Below are 16,432 nucleotides of genomic sequence, written 5' to 3'. Positions count from 1 at the left end.
CTCAAGATAACTCTTCTAAGTCATAGCATTTATAAGTATTAACATCACAAATTATGTTTGCTATATAATTGCCTCAAGGAAATATTGGAAAGCCTTATGACTGTAATAATTAGAGCACATCCCTTCTCCATGAACCACCTTTGTATTGAAAGCAAGTACAATCTGATATAGGCAACACAGATGACATTTTAATTAGTCAATATGAGAAATGTATCAGACATTTTCCTGAAGTTCAAGCTGTATCTTATCAAAGGTGATCTGAAATCTCACAGCCGTATATTACTATGTTTCAATGAATATGGTTGTGTAATGAATAACCTGGGGTGACAAATATCTTGTGAGACTGGTGCATTTATGGCCATACCCATCATTCAGTATCCAAGCCAACAATGTCCCTCTGCAGAATGATCTGGTTCAGATTTCTCTGCATGGAACAGCATCCTCACTAGCGCACCAGTCATTTAAACTCTGGGTTTCAGGACATCCAGCACACCTTGTCTTAAGGAAAATGACAAGACTGAATCCTGTATCATTCTCCGATAACCCCTACAATGATGTCTAAAGATATTCCCCCCTCAGGTCCTGTATAAAGGCCCCTCATTTCTCTTATACACCCGAGAATCACACCATTCACCTTGCAAGATTCTGTCTATTCAGCTCAACAAAGCCACTAGGATATGATTACCTTGCACATCCCCAACTCACTCTCTTCAAATTTGTCATGAAGCGTTCCATTAGTTTATTTAATTAGTGGCTTATCGTACTAACATAAACAGTCTACACCAAACCCTCTTGTGTTGATGAGACCCAATCAGCTAGTCCCAAAGCCGCGATCAATACCCGACCAATTGTCAACAGATACAGGACCTTCCCCTCCGAACTTCCATCTGTACATGAATGCGTTTTATTTCTGGAACACTGTGCACCCACTGTGCTTTCCGTTATATGGCCCCAGAATATGTTATAAATTTCAGATTATACAAAATGTGTTAGCTATATATGAGCGAATCGCTCTCTGAAGCGATTCCACCAAAGGGACAACAGAAACAAGTGAAATATTCAGTGTACGTGAATTAGTGCATTTTTCACTTCAAAAGCTATCTCTACCTTAACACTGCGAGTCTCCGCTACAATGGTGACGCCAATCTTCATGAAGGTGCGTGGCTTAGAGCTAGCATCTGTTGATGAGGTAAATAGAAGATTTTCTCTCAGATTAGTCTCGAGAGTCTTAATAACTCCCTCCAAAATGTTTATGACTAAACTAAGGCACTGTAGATGCCTAAACTAAGAAAAAAGAAAAAACACTTGTACGCTATTTGGGAAAACACAAATAGAAAATATTTACAATGCTAAATCAACTTTAAATGCCTGCATCTTGCTTGTGAAAAAAAAACACAGGCACATAACAAATTAGCGTTTTTCCCCTTTTCTTCAAGTAAAAAAAGAAATATATTTGTGTTTATATATTTAGGCACTGTACATATTCTTGACAGAAGCAAATATTAGTGGATTTATATCTCTTATTTTCTGTAATAGTCTAACATTTATGAAAAAATTGTCATAGTAGCATTTAACATGTTGTAATTAAACTATACATAAAAACTGAATCTCAGACAGTGAGAGAACCACAAGACTTATTTTAAGGGCTGAAAGCTGAGTTTAAATTTCTGACTTCACCATAAAGAAAGCAAAAACACTTCCTGTTTTCTAAAGATAAAAAGGAATGAATAAACATATTTGTGTATATATAAACATTCCAAATACCCTTAATAGGAATATATTTCACAATAAAATAAACTTATTAACTGTATGTAGATATCCTGTATAAGAAGGAACTATATATATATATTTTCAACACATCTGTACCCAAACAGATATATAAAATGTTAGGAAATTGAATCCGGAAGCTTTTTGAATGCTTTAAAAAAAACATCTTTTGCTCCCTTAGGATCAGAACAAATAAACTTTTTTTCATTAAATGTAAAAGACAAAGTGTTTGGATAAGACATGCGAAATCTTATCCCTCTTTTGATTAATTCTGCACAATAGGGAGAAAGCTTTTGCCTGTTTAGTTTTATTTGAGGAGGAAAATCCTGTGAGAATGATAACTTATGCGATTTCCATACAAACTGTTTTTTACTTTTAGCTGCTTGCAAGATTTGAAAAGTGTCTTGAAAATTTAACAGTTTTGTATATATTATCCTTGGTGAAGAAGCATCTTGGCTTGCACGTAGAGCTCTGTGTGCTCTCTCAACAGTTATGTTTTTTGAGGATGTTTCACAGTTTAGTAATGCTTCAAAAATACACTTGGACACAGACAACAGGTTATTATTATCAAAAGATTCTGGCAGACCACGAATAATAATGTTGTTTCCTCCTGGCTTCTAAGTCTATCAATTTAGATTGTATTTCAGAAATAGTTTTATCTTTGGATTTTAAATCGCTTTCCAATGACTCAATTTTTATCTCCAAAACTGAGTTACTGTTTTCAATAGTACTCATTCTGTCATTTATTTGTTTTAATGTGTCACCAAAGTCAGTAAATTTTTCTGAAAAATTCTGAATGGCACTATGTATAGGCTTTAATGCTAGCTTTAGCTCATCTAAATAAAAGTTTGAGTCATTTAATTCTTTGTTACTTACTTTGGCTGGTTCAGAAGAATTTTTGGATGTTCTCAATCTTTTGGAAGTGTTATCTTTTTCAGGTGAGTGAACTGAAGAGAATTTGGCCTTCGTGGCCTGAGCATCCATAGACTCCGATTTAGTAGCCATGCCCAGAGATTAGATGTTGTAACCAGGGTGACAAGTTCCAAGAGGATTCTGAAGCAGCAGGTGCCCAAGTCAGATATCTCCACAAACTGTTCTGAGGTAAAATGTGTCTCAAAATAAAAATTCCAAGGACAAAAACATTCCAAATATATGTAGAAAGCTTTGTATAATCCTTTTATGGAAAAAACTGAGGAAAAATATTAATCCCAAGTTGTAAAAAAATAAAGGTGATTCTAGTCTGTGAGGAGCTCAAAGAATAGGGACTAGTCTAGTCGGCAGCCATCTTGGAAAATAGCAATTAAACATATAAGGTTATATTTTGAGTATCTCATCAAGTACGAAAAGATAGCTAAGAAGAAAAAACATACTATATATAGATTGTATATGTCCAATGATAGAATAAACTAATAGAACTGCCTTAATTAACTTGTAACAGTTAAAGTAATAAATAAGACTGAGTAAATTGATCTATAACCTTATATCTAGTGTTAAATAGTAGCTATTATTTATCTATATAACAATATTATATTAGTTGCAAAATATCAGGTAATATTATATATGACCAAGATGATATTATCATAACAACTGTCATGTTCATATAAACAATGCAATCAACCTTAGTGTATTCATATATTATAATACAATCCTTCCCTTAGAAGTATGTGTAGACGTGAACAAAAAAAAAGTATAATAGGTACTGATAAATTAGTGTAATTATAAAAATGCAATTGATAACAATCTATGCAAGAAATTATTTGCCTGATGAAATAGTGAGAGTTTACCATGGTTCTAGGTTAAAAAAGTTTAAGATGTTATTGAAGCCAATTGATATTAACTCTATATTTACATTTCACTATCCACTTATGAATAATCTTGCAGATGAGTTAATGTTAAGTCCTTACAACACAAGAGAACAGTATTATTATTGCATTTTAACTCAAGAAAATACAGTAACTGTACTATATTAGGCAGAAATTATTCTTATAATATGAAGCTATAGATCAAGAATGTAAAAACAGGTATTCAAGGCTGTTATTTAACAAATCAGCAGATGACTAATATGATTAATCTCACTACAAGATGTATTAAATGCATAGCTGAAAACTGACATAGATTAAATTATACCATAAAACATGAAATGACAAAGTAACATAAATAATATATGTAAAGTTACATTGCTGTGAGTGTTGTTGGTGAATATAGATATACTTACAGTTATATCTTCACCTTATGCACTTTCTTTTTTTTTTCTCTCCATATTCTTCTCTTTTTCCCTACAAGCTTTCTTGTCTCAAGAGATCGTGATTTATGTACTCCATAATGAGGTATTCAAAAAATTGTCATGTAGCCTCCAAACCAAGTAAAAAATTAAAACATATTGAGTATAGCATTAATTTAAGCTAATAAAGTTACTTCTCGGTGATTTCCAAGCTCAGTACTTCCTGGAAATGCATGTCTCTTAGTGCTGACATCATTAGTAGGTGTCACGTTGCTGAAAATATGAAGCAAAGAAGTTAATGGTGTTTTCAGGTTGAATGGATGATTATGAAGCAGTGGAAGCTCATGGATAGCCTGCACAAGGTGAGTAACATGCAGAAATTGTCTCTAGTTATTAAATCGGCAGGAAATCTGCGGGGACAAAAGCAAACTGTTATTTTTAAGTATAGAGTGCAGCATTCAGAGACAGCTATGTTTCAAAGGCCCTATTACAACTGTTAGAGCAAAAAAGGAAGTGACATGAGTCTTTTCCAATACTGTATTCAGAGACAACAAATGAAGCAGGGAATCACAGCACCACAAAAGGTCAAGAACATCACAAGCACATTTCAATACATTTCACCAAATAAAAGATGCCCTTTTCCATCATTAAAAAAAAAAAAAAAAAAAAAAAAAAACACCTTTGCCAGCTTGTCATGTCTACCAACAACAAAGTGACTATATAGGTTAAAACAAATAACAGCATGACTGTATAAGTTAAAATAAAATATGATATCAAAAAAACACAATAAAAGGCACTGCAGCATATGAGACTGACTGACACAAACAACAAAGCTAGCTCTGCAGTTATTACTGACATGTAAAATGATGTGTGAGAAAAGTTAATATATTAATTTAATAAACATGTCTATTAACTATCTTTAGAACAAAGCCTGAAGCACAAAAGAAACATATGATGCATGGCAACTGTATATGGAAGAGAAAGGTAAACAATATTAACACTATAAAAGTTTTACTTAAAGTGTGTATATAACTTTTATGAATATGCATCATAAATGATGAAGAGAAAATCTTACCTTGAAGTCATATTACAACAGAAATGGATTGGTTAATAACATAAAGTCCATATGACAAGTGAAACACATATGAACATTATAAACTTGGTTCATTTATTTATTTTTTTTTTGTCTCTTTTGTTTTTCAGAAGTTTTCCAAGTGGAATTAGAAGCCATTCTTTTAAGAGAAGGACTTGCCCATTCCATTTCTTTGATTTTCTCCAGCAGTTTATGAGCTTTAATAAATGCCAGTGCAGAATCTAAGTCTTCAAATATCTTTGGTCCTTCAGGAAAGAAAATCCTCAGTCTTGCAAGGAACAAAAGGTGAGTCTTAATCTGTATTTTCTTTAATTCTTTTACTAAAGGTAAAATGTCTTTCTCTTGGCAATTACCATTGTTGAATAATCATTGTTAAAACAAATTATAGAATCATTGTATTTCAAAGGAGACTTAGACCAGGCAGTCTTTAAAAGCAACTCTTTATCAGATGAAGAGAGAAACGTTACTATGACTAACCTTGGTTGCTTTTTATTAATGTTGCTGGTAGCTGTTAAAGACCGGTGAGCCTTTCTGTTCCGAAGGACATAGCCTCTGGGAGATCAAGTGTTTTAGGTAACCAGATATTGAGAAAGTTTGTCATATTGTTTCCTTCTATATTTTCAGGGAGACCAAAAATCGTCATATTATTTCGACGGGATCTGTTTTCAAGATCATCCAACTTGCTTTGTAACATAGTGTTTTGTCTGAGTAAAAATTCTGTGTTGTTTTCATTCTCCATTAATCTGCCCTCTATGTCATTCAATGATTCTTCAATACTGGTTATTTGAATTGTTTGTTGCTTCAGATCTTCATGTATCAGGTCCATCTGTTTAGTGTTTTTTTCCTTAAAGTTGTCTATTTTAGAGTCAATTTTATCAATCTTAGTATTCAGGTCTTGAATGTTAGATATTAGAGTTTGTAGTTCTCTTTTAAGGCTGGAGTCATGATTACCTGTCTTAGTGAGACTCATGCTGGAATTCTTTTTAGATGAGAAGAAATTTTCCTGATAGATTTTTGACTGGACAATATGTCCACTTTTAGTTTTTTAGTAGATATTCCTGTAGTAGAAGTTAAGTATTAACAATATATGTAGAAAAAATCCAAGTTTTCTTGTTAGAAGACAAAAATCCAGTATAATTAAATTTCCTTTAGTGGAGCTGATGAATTCTGCTGCTACACTGTGCCCATGCTGGCCACACCCCCTTCTTTCTTCCCTTAATGATATTCCCTTCCTGAATAGAAGTTCAGCTCCTTTTCCTTCATACCTCATGTGATCTGCCACCCCTAACAAGTAGTCCCTCTTTGTTAGCTTTTCTAGTTCCCATACTTTTAATTTTTGTCTCCTGCAGCATGCAGATATCAACCTTTTCTCTTTTACATTTTTTGATAATTCTACTTCTCTTGATTGGGTTTTATATTCCTCCCACATTCTAGATCATGACTTTTAATATTCTTGCCATTGTCAGTTCTGATAGTTAAAAGCTGATTGCCATAGTCATTGTTAGCTGCCCCTTTCATCATGGTCCTTACAGTACATTCCCTGTACTCTCCTGTAGTGTTTGTATAACCTATGCTTGAAACTGCCCTGTTATCAAGTACTTCTATAAATTAAGAGGCATAAGTTTATCAACTCACCACTATCTGAATGTGCAGCATGCTGGTTGAATGTTTGCATCTGCATTCCCTGGTGCTTCTTCCAAACCTTTTATAGCCATGTTGTTTTTGTTTTCCTTTCCTCAACAGTTTGTGAACATGCTACCCTACTTTTGACTGGTTGTTCTTATTTTATTGTCTCTTTAAGGTTCTCCTATCAAGCCTTGGTTTTCTGCCTGTATTCTGTGACTTTGGTCATCTATTTCCAGCATTTACAGTTGTTGGTTTGCTGTTCCCTCCTTGCCCTTTTACCCCCCAGCTTGCTGACCTTCTTCATTTCCTACCCTCCATTGTTCTGATTGTTCACACCTTCTCTACTGAGTGCACAGCTCTTGTGGCAAATTCTTGGCAAAATTTTGTTTGGGAGGGAAAAAAAGAAAGAAAGAAAAAGAAGGACAAAGAAAAGTGTGTGTAGTTTTAGCAATCAGTTCCTTTCATCTATTCAATATTTTTGCTTGTCCTTTGTGCCTGCTTCTCAAATGGGTTTGAATCTGTCAATTTAAACAAGGAATTACCACAAGTGTTTGGGTTTCTTTTGACTGATGACGAGGAGGTGAGAGTTGTTGTGGATTACTATACATGTGGTCTACTCCTGTTCTTGTCAGTGGGCTCAAAAAGCTTCCTGTGAGAACTTGTTTTCATGGTGTCAATTTACGGTTGTAGTCCTTGCTGAGGTAAGTAGTTAATGCATTCTTGCCTTTCTTTCCAGTGTGTTTTATTGGCTGTTTGTTGTGTGGGGCTATTTTATATTTTGCCCTTGTGTTTCTGTTGTCTGGTATTATAAGTCCATTTTGTTCCATCCATCCTGTTTTTATTGCTTTGTGTTGCAGCTTATTTATTCAGCTGTTCTTGATATTTGTACCAGTTGTCTCTCCTGTTCCTGATATTGCTTCTACTGTTTCTCCTTGCTGAATCTTGCCTTCTCTTTTCTGATTGTATGATTCTTCTTTCTTTGTTCCTACTCTTGCTAGCTTTGTATTATCTGTCCTGTGATTTTGATATCTTTCAATCTCTGTCCTCTCTTTGTGGGTCTTTTAGGACATCACTTTCTTGGATTTTGCCAGTACTCCAGCTTCCCTTTGTTGTACTGCTCATCACTGTGCTTCCACTAAATGCATCCTTTTTAAGGTCATAATCTGAGTTCTGCTTCTTTTTCTGATACACTTCATTAGCTGTTGCATCTTCCATTTTATCTTTTTTGTTGAGGCGGGATGTGACCTCCTCTACTAATGTACTGGAGGTTTTTCTTTTGCATGAAGTATGGCTTACCTGCATCTCTTCTGCTGCTGCTGGATCTTGTGCTTTCCATAGCTCTCAGTCCATCTCTGGAAGATCCCAGGACTCTTTTGGTGTTTGACGAAGGGCTTGATGTCCTGCTATATTTATCAGTAATTTTGCTGGAAACTGCAGTTTGGAGTTTACTCTCCTTCCTTTCAGTTCTTGTCTTATGTTGTATTCTTGTCTCTGATTATGCAGTTTTGCTGAGCAGCCTGCAGTTATTCAGATGTCCTTGCTGTTTGGGCTGTTTAACTTTGTTTTCTAGAATTCCTGAGGATCCATTCTTTGTTGTGTAAGAATGCAGCTTGTGTTAGCACATGCCTCAGCTGGGCCCCAGCCCCTTTGTTTCTTCTTGTTCTGTGGATTCTATTTATTTCAATATTCAGTTCATCAAATAGTTTTAACTGTGATTTTATTAGGTTTTTAAAAAAAGTTTAGTTTTTCCCCAGTTATACTTTTGCTGATTCTGATGATTTTTAGGTTTTCCTCCTGAATCTATTTTTATGCATATCTGTTTCATTCTTCAATTTTGCCACTTCTTCTTCCAGGACTTTTAGCTAGTGCATGCATTGTATTAGTTGCTCGTCTGTGGATTCTGTTTTCATTCTGCTTTCCTTGTGCTCATCTTGTAGTTTCTTGATTTTTTTTTTTTTTTTGTTGGGTCTCCAATGTTTCCTTTAGGAATATTGTATCATTGGATACTCTCTCCTCTGTCTGTATTAATGTTCCTATGTCCACCACTAGGTTCTTTCCTTTTTGCTGTTCAATTGTTTTACCTTCTTTTATGGGTTGTTTGCTGCCTTTATTTTGTTGTCCTGTCCACTTTTTCCTGTATTTCTGAGATTTATTCCCCTAGGCCAGACAAGACTACAGGATTAGGCAGCCATCTTTGTTGGTCCTCCCAGGAATCTCCATTTTTCATTTATTTTATTCAGCTCTGAGTACACTTGAGTTATTTTTCCTCTAGGTTTCTGGAAGCCATGTCGTGCCTCAAAGCTGGAACTTGAACTGGTTTTTGCTGAACAGCTGCAGGATTCTTCCCAGTCTGTGTTTTCTCTTCACCTTTTCTAGCGGATTTTCTTTCATGTTCTCTAAATTTATTTTTTGCTGACATCCAGGCTGTCTGCTTACTAGCCAGTAACTGAATTTATTAAAAGTGGCAGAGTTCTTGTCCCTTTCCTTTCACTTTCTTTTTTTCACACTGGGAGAGCTAAAGTTAAGCTGTTGATAAGTGTACAGCCATCTTGGAAGTCAAGAGTGATCTTTTTAAACAACAGAGAAGTGCATAACTTGTTCTTACACATTAAAAGCAATTTTTGCATGAAGCAAGTTACCCTGATCTCCTATGTGGGAGGAATGCAACCCCACAATACTAATACCTATAGATAGATAGATAGATAGACAGATAGATAGACAGATAAATAGACAGATAGATGAGTGTATGAATAACTCTCTCTAACTGCCATACCTTGAACAAAAGGAAATACTCAGAGATGCAACAATATAAAACTTAGCATTTATTTTACTTCAATTACACTTAAATTCTCACATTTTTAAGGATAGTACTTATGGCCCATGAACATACAATGGCAACACCATAAACTACACCTACTAGAGTCTTGTATAAGCATAATTTAAATCACCATGATGAGCTTTCTGTATATAATTTCAACTTAGTGCATTTAATGATAAACTGTGAATGTGTAATTTCAATTGGTCAGTATTTTTTACATTTATCAAATGCTGACCACTGACTACAAAAAAAATAATAATTAAGACACTGCAGCTATAGTAGGAGGGCACAAGTTAAATAAACCAAAAAGGAACTCTCAGGACACAAGTTAAACATAATTAAAGTGTACCTCACATAGAGCATTATCTACTTTTAGAAGGACTTATGATAAGAGAAAGAATGTGATTCTAGACTATAAGATGCCTAGCAATCATTAGCCCTGCAAACTTCTGAAAAAAGTTGTCAATATTCCTATATGTCTCACATCTAGGCCATTGAGAAATAATTGGTCGTTTTGGACCATTTCCAGCTCTTTTGAAGTTCCCTGTTGAAAATCCACCCCTGAGCGTTGTTTTCTGGCTATACTACTCAGATACAGCTCCTCGTGGTCCTGCAGAGTGGTGCTAGCAGCAGAGAACTGAGAAAAGCGACTACTTTCCTGATCTAAGTATTTTTTTTTTGCTGTTTTTACCTGAGACACCTTCCTTTTCTTACTTTGAACAAGTTTATACTGCTTTATTACCTGTTTTTTGCATTGTACATTATCTGCACTTAAAGTTACATTTGGTCGAAAGTTTGTTGTTAAATTTAACTGTTGAGGCTACCCACTAAAGTGAGCTAGCCTATGTAAGTGATTTATTACTGTTTTTCCTGCATTTCTGTGTACTTTTTAACTTAAAAAACAAAAAAATATCCTTGTTTTCCCGCCTTTCTTGACTAGTTTAGACCAGTATACAGGCTTTGCTGTATTCTGGACTGTGGTGTAGTTCCTGTGTTGTCCATTGCCTTACTTGGATAGAAGGAAGTTTCTTTGCTCACCAGTGGGAGTGGGGAGCCTTGAGCAGCCTATCTGTCCCAGAAGGAGTGACCTCAGCACAAGAGCTTGTAGTAATTGGTCGTTTTGGACCATTTCCAGCTCTTTTGAAGTTCCCTGTTTAAATTCCACCCTTGAGCATTTTTTTCTGGCTATACTACTCAGAAACAGCTCCTCGTGGTCCTGCAGAGTGGTGCTAGCAGCAGAGAACTGAGAAAAGTGACTACTTTCCTGATCTAAGTATTTTCTTTGCTGTTTTTACCTGAGAGACCTTCCTTTTTTTACTTTGAACAAGTTTATACTGCTTTATTACCTGTTTTTTGCATTGTACATTATCTGCACTTAAAGTTACATTTGGTCGAAAGTTTGTTGTTAAATTTAACTGTTGATGCTACCCACTAAAGTGAGCTAGCCTGTGTAAGTGATTTATTACTGTTTTTCATGCATTTCTGTGTACTTTTTAACTTAAAAAACAAAAAAAAAAACAAAAAAATCCTTGTTTTCCCGCCTTTCTCAACGAGTTTAGACCAGTATACAGGCTTTGCTGTATTCTGGACTGTGGTGTAGTTCCTGTGTTGTCCATTGCCTTACTTGGATAGAAGGAAGTTTCTTTGCTCACCAGTGGGAGTGGGGAGCCTTGAGCAGCCTATCTGTCCCTGAAGGAGTGACCTCAGCACAAGAGCTTGTAGTAATTGGTTGTTTTGGACCATTTCCAGCTCTTTTAAAGTTCCCTGTTAAAAATCCGCCCCTGAGCATTTTTTTCTGGCTATACTACTCAGAAACAGCTCCTCGTGGTCCTGCAGAGTGGTGCTAGCAGCAGAGAACTGAGAAAATTGACTACTTTCCTGATCTAAGTATTTTTTTTACTGTTTTTACCTGAGAGACCTTCCTTTTCTTACTTTGAACAAGTTTATACTGCTTTATTACCTGTTTTTTGCATTGTACATTATCTGCACTTAAAGTTACATTTGATCAAAAGTTTGTTGTTAAATTTAACTGTTGAGGCTCCCCACTAAAGTGAGCTAGCCTGTGTAAGTGATTTATTACTGTTTTTCTTGCATTTCTATGTACTTTTTAACTTAAAAAACAAAGAAAACAAAAAAAATCCTTGTTTTCCCACCTTTCTCAACTAGTTTAGACCAGTATACAGGCTTTGCTGTATTCTGGACTGTGGTGTAGTTCCTGTGTTGTCCATTGCCTTACTTGGATAGAAGGAAGTTTCTTTGCTCACCAGCGGGAGTGGGGAGCCTTGAACAACCTATCTGTCCCTGAAGGAGTGACCTCAGCACAAGATCTTGTAGTAATTGGTCGTTTTGGACCATTTCCAGCTCTTTTGAAGTTCCCTGTTTAAAATCCGCCCCTGAGCATTTTTTTCTGGCTATACTACTCAGAAACAGATCCTCGTGGTCCTGCAGAGTGGTGCTAGCAGCAGAGAACTGAGAAAATCGACTACTTTCCTGATCTAAGCATTTTTTTGCTGTTTTACCTGATAGACCTTCTTTTTCCTACTTTGAACAAGTATAAACTGCTTTATTACCTGTTTTTTTGCATTGTACATTATCTGCACTTAAAGTTACATTCGGTCGAAAGTTTGTTGTTAAATTTAACTGTTGAGGCTACCCACTAAAGTGAGCTAGCCTGTGTAAGTGATTTATGACTGTTTCTCCTGCATTTCTGTGTACCTTTTAACTTAAAAAACAAAAAAAAAACAAAAAAATCCTTGTTTTCCCGCCCTTCTCAACTAGTTTAGACCAGTATACAGGCTTTGCTGTATTTTGGACTGTGGTGTGGTTCCTGTGTTGTCCTTTGCCTTACTTGGATAGAAGGAAGTTTCTTTGCTCACCAGTGGGAGTGGGGAGACTTGAGCAACCTATCTGTCCCTGAAGGAGTGACCTCAGCACAAGTGCTTGTAGTAATTGGTCGTTTTGGACCATTTCCAGCTCTTTTGAAGTTCCCTGTTTAAAATCCGCCCCTGAGCGTTTTTTTCTGTCTATACCACTCAGAAACAGCTCCTCGTGGTCCTGCAGAGTGGTGCTAGCAGCAGAGAACTGAGAAAATCGACTACTTTCCTGATCTAAGTATTTTTTTTTGCTGTTTTTACCTGAGAGACCTTCCTTTTCTTACTTTGAACAAGTTTATACTGCTTTATTACCTGTTTTTTGCATTGTACATTATCTGCACTTAAAGTTACATTTGGTCGAAAGTTTGTTGTTAAATTTAACTTTTGAGGCTACCCACTAAAGTGAGCTACCCTGTGTAAGTGATTTATTACTGTTTTTCCTGCATTTCTGTGTACTTTTTAACTTAAAAAACAAAAAAAAAAAAAAAATCATTGTTTTCCCGCATTTCTCAACTAGTTTAGACCAGTATACAGGCTTTGCTGTATTCTGGACTGTGGTGTAGTTCCTGTGTTGTCCATTGCCTTACTTGGATAGAAGGAAGTTTCTTTGCTCACCCGTGGGAGTGGGGAGCCTTGAGCAGCCTATCTGTCCCTGAAGGAGTGACCTCAGCACAAGAGCTTGTAGTAATTGGTCGTTTTGGACCATTTCCAGCTCTTTTAAAGTTCCCTGTTTAAAATCCGCCCCTGAGCGTTTTTTCTGGCTATACTACTCAGAAACAGCTCCTCGTGGTCCTGCAGAGTGGTGCTAGCAGCAGAGAACTGAGAAAATCGACTACTTTCCTGATCTAAGTATTTTTTTTTTTGCTGTTTTTACCTGAGAGACCTTCCTTTTCTTACTTTGAACAAGTTTATACTGCTTTATTACCTGTTTTTTGCATTGTACATTATCTGTACTTAAAGTTACATTTGGTCGAAAGTTTGTTGTTAAATTTAACTGTTGAGGCTACCCACTAAAGTGAGCTAGCCTGTGTAAGTGATTTATTACTGTTTTTCCTGCATTTCTGTGTACTTTTTAACTTAAAAAACAAAAAAAACCAAAAAATCCTTGTTTTCCCGCCTTTCTCGAATAGTTTAGACCAGTATACAGGCTTTGCTGTATTCTGGACTGTGGTGTAGTTCCTGTGTTGTCCATTGCCTTACTTGGATAGGAGGAAGTTTCTTTGCTCACTAGTGGGAGTGGGGAGCCTTGAGCAGCCTATCTGTCCCTGAAGGAGTGACCTCAGCACAAGAGCTTGTAGTAATTGGTCATTTTGGACCATTTCCAGCTCTTTTGAAGTTCCCTGTTTAAATTCTGCCCCTGAGCATTTTTTTCTGGCTATACTACTCAGAAACAGCTCCTCGTGGTCCTGCAGAGTGGTGCTAGCAGCAGAGAACTGAGAAAAGCGACTACTTACCTGATCTAAGTATTTTTTTTTTGCTGTTTTTACCTGAGAGACCTTCCTTTTTTTACTTTGAACAAGTTTATACTGCTTTATTACCTTTTTTTTGCATTGTACATTATCTGCACTTAAAATTACATTTGGTCGAAAGTTTGTTGTTAAATTTAACTGTTGAGGCTACCCACTAAAGTGAGCTAGCCTGTGTAAGTGATTTATTACTGTTTTTCCTGCATTTCTGTGTACTTTTTAACTTAAAAAACAAAGAAAACAAAAAAATCCTTGTTTTCCCGCCTTTCTCAACTAGTTTAGACCAGTATACAGGCTTTGCTGTATTCTGGACTGTGGTGTAGTTCCTGTGTTGTCCATTGCCTTACTTGGATAGAATGAAATTTCTTTGCACACCAGTGGGAGTGGGGAGCCTTGAGCAGCCTATCTGTCCCTGAAGGAGTGACCTCAGCACAAGAGCTTGTAGTAATTGGTCATTTTGGACCATTTCCAGCTCTTTTGAAGTTCCCTGTTTAAAATCCGCCCCTGAGCATTTTTTACTGGCTATACTACTCAGAAACAGCTCCTCGTAGCAGCAGAGAACTGAGAAAAAAAACTACTTTCCTGATCTAAGTATTGTTTTTGCTGTTTTTACCTGAGAGACCTTCCTTTTCTTACTTTGAACAAGTTTATACTGCTTTATTACCTGTTTTTTGCATTGTACATTATCTGCACTTAAAGTTACATTTGATCAAAAGTTTGTTGTTAAATTTAACTGTTGAGGCTACCCACTAAAGTGAGCTAGCCTGTGTAAGTGATTTATTACTGTTTTTCCTGCATTTCTGTGTACTTTTTAACTTAAAAAACAAAAAAAACAAAAAAAATCCTTGTTTTCCCGCCCTTCTCAACTAGTTTAGACCAGTATACAGGCTTTGCTGTATTCTGGACTGTGGTGTGGTTCCTGTGTTGTCCTTTGCCTTACTTGGATAGAAGGAAGTTTCTTTGCTCACCAGTGGGAGTGGGGAGCCTTGAGCAACCTATCTGTCCCTGAAGGAGTGACCTCAGCACAAGAGCTTGTAGTAATTAATCGTTTTGGACCATTTCCAGCTCTTTTGAAGTTCCCTGTTTAAAATCCGCCCCTGAGCGTTTTTTTCTGTCTATACCACTCAGAAACAGCTCCTCGTGGTCCTGCAGAGTGGTGCTAGCAGCAGAGAACTGAGAAAATCGACTACTTTCCTGATCTAAGTATTTTTTTTTTGCTGTTTTTACCTGAGTGACCTTCCTTTTCTTACTTTGAACAAGTTTATACTGCTTTATTACCTGTTTTTTGCATTATACATTATCTGCACTTAAAGTTACATTTGGTCGAAAGTTTGTTGTTAAATTTAACTTTTGAGGCTACCCACTAAAGTGAGCTACCCTGTGTAAGTGATTTATTACTGTTTTTCCTGCATTTCTGTGTACTTTTTAACTTAAAAAACAAAAAAAAAAAAAAAATCATTGTTTTCCCGCATTTCTCAACTAGTTTAGACCAGTATACAGGCTTTGCTGTATTCTGGACTGCGGTGTAGTTCCTGTGTTGTCCATTGCCTTACTTGGATAGAAGGAAGTTTCTTTTCTCACCAGTGGGAGTGGGGAGCCTTGAGCAGCCTATCTGTCCCTGAAGGAGTGACCTCAGCACAAGAGCTTGTATTAATTGGTCGTTTTGGACCATTTCCAGCTCTTTTGAAGTTCCCTGTTTAAAATCCGCCCATGAGCATTTTTTTCTGGCTATACTACTCAGAAACAGCTCCTCGTGGTCCTGCAGAGTGGTGCTAGCAGCAGAGAACTGAGAAAATCGACTACTTTCCTGATCTAAGTATTTTGTTTTGCTGTTTTTACCTGAGAGACCTTCCTTTTCTTACTTTGAACAAGTTTATGCTGCTTTATTATCTGTTTTTTGTATTGTACATTATCTGCACTTAAAGTTACATTTGGTTGAAAGTTTGTTGTTAAATTTAACTGTTGAGGCTACCCACTAAAGTGAGCTAGCCTGTGTAAGTGATTTATTACAGTTTTTCCTGCATTTCTGTGTACTTTTTAACTTAAAAAACAAAAAAAACCCAAAAAAAATCCTTGTTTTCCCACCTTTCTCGAATAGTTTAGACCAGTATATAGGCTTTGCTGTATTCTGGACTGTGGTGTAGTTCCTGTGTTGTCCATTGCCTTACTTGGATAGGAGGAAGTTTCCTTGCTCACTAGTGGGAGTGGGGAGCCTTGAGCAGCCTATCTGTCCCTGAAGGAGTGACCTCAGCACAAGAGCTTGTAGTAATTGGTCATTTTGGACCATTTCCAGCTCTTTTGAAGTTCCCTGTTTAAATTCTGCCCCTGAGCATTTTTTTCTGGCTATACTACTCAGAAACAGCTCCTCGTGGTCCTGCAGAGTGGTGCTAGCAGCAGAGAACTGAGAAAAGCGACTACTTACCTGATCTAAGTATTTCTTTTTGCTGTTTTTACCCAAGAGACCTTCCTTTTTTTACTTTGAACAAGTTTATACTGCTTTATTACCTTTTTTTTGCATTGTACATTATCTGCACTTAAAATTACATTTGGTCAAAAGTTTGTTGTTAA

Source organism: Protopterus annectens, chromosome 10.part0, assembly GCF_019279795.1.
Source record: "Protopterus annectens isolate FY-2018-M chromosome 10.part0, PAN1.0, whole genome shotgun sequence".
Classification (NCBI taxonomy): Eukaryota; Metazoa; Chordata; order Ceratodontiformes; family Protopteridae; genus Protopterus; species Protopterus annectens.
This window is presented reverse-complemented; position numbering follows the sequence as displayed.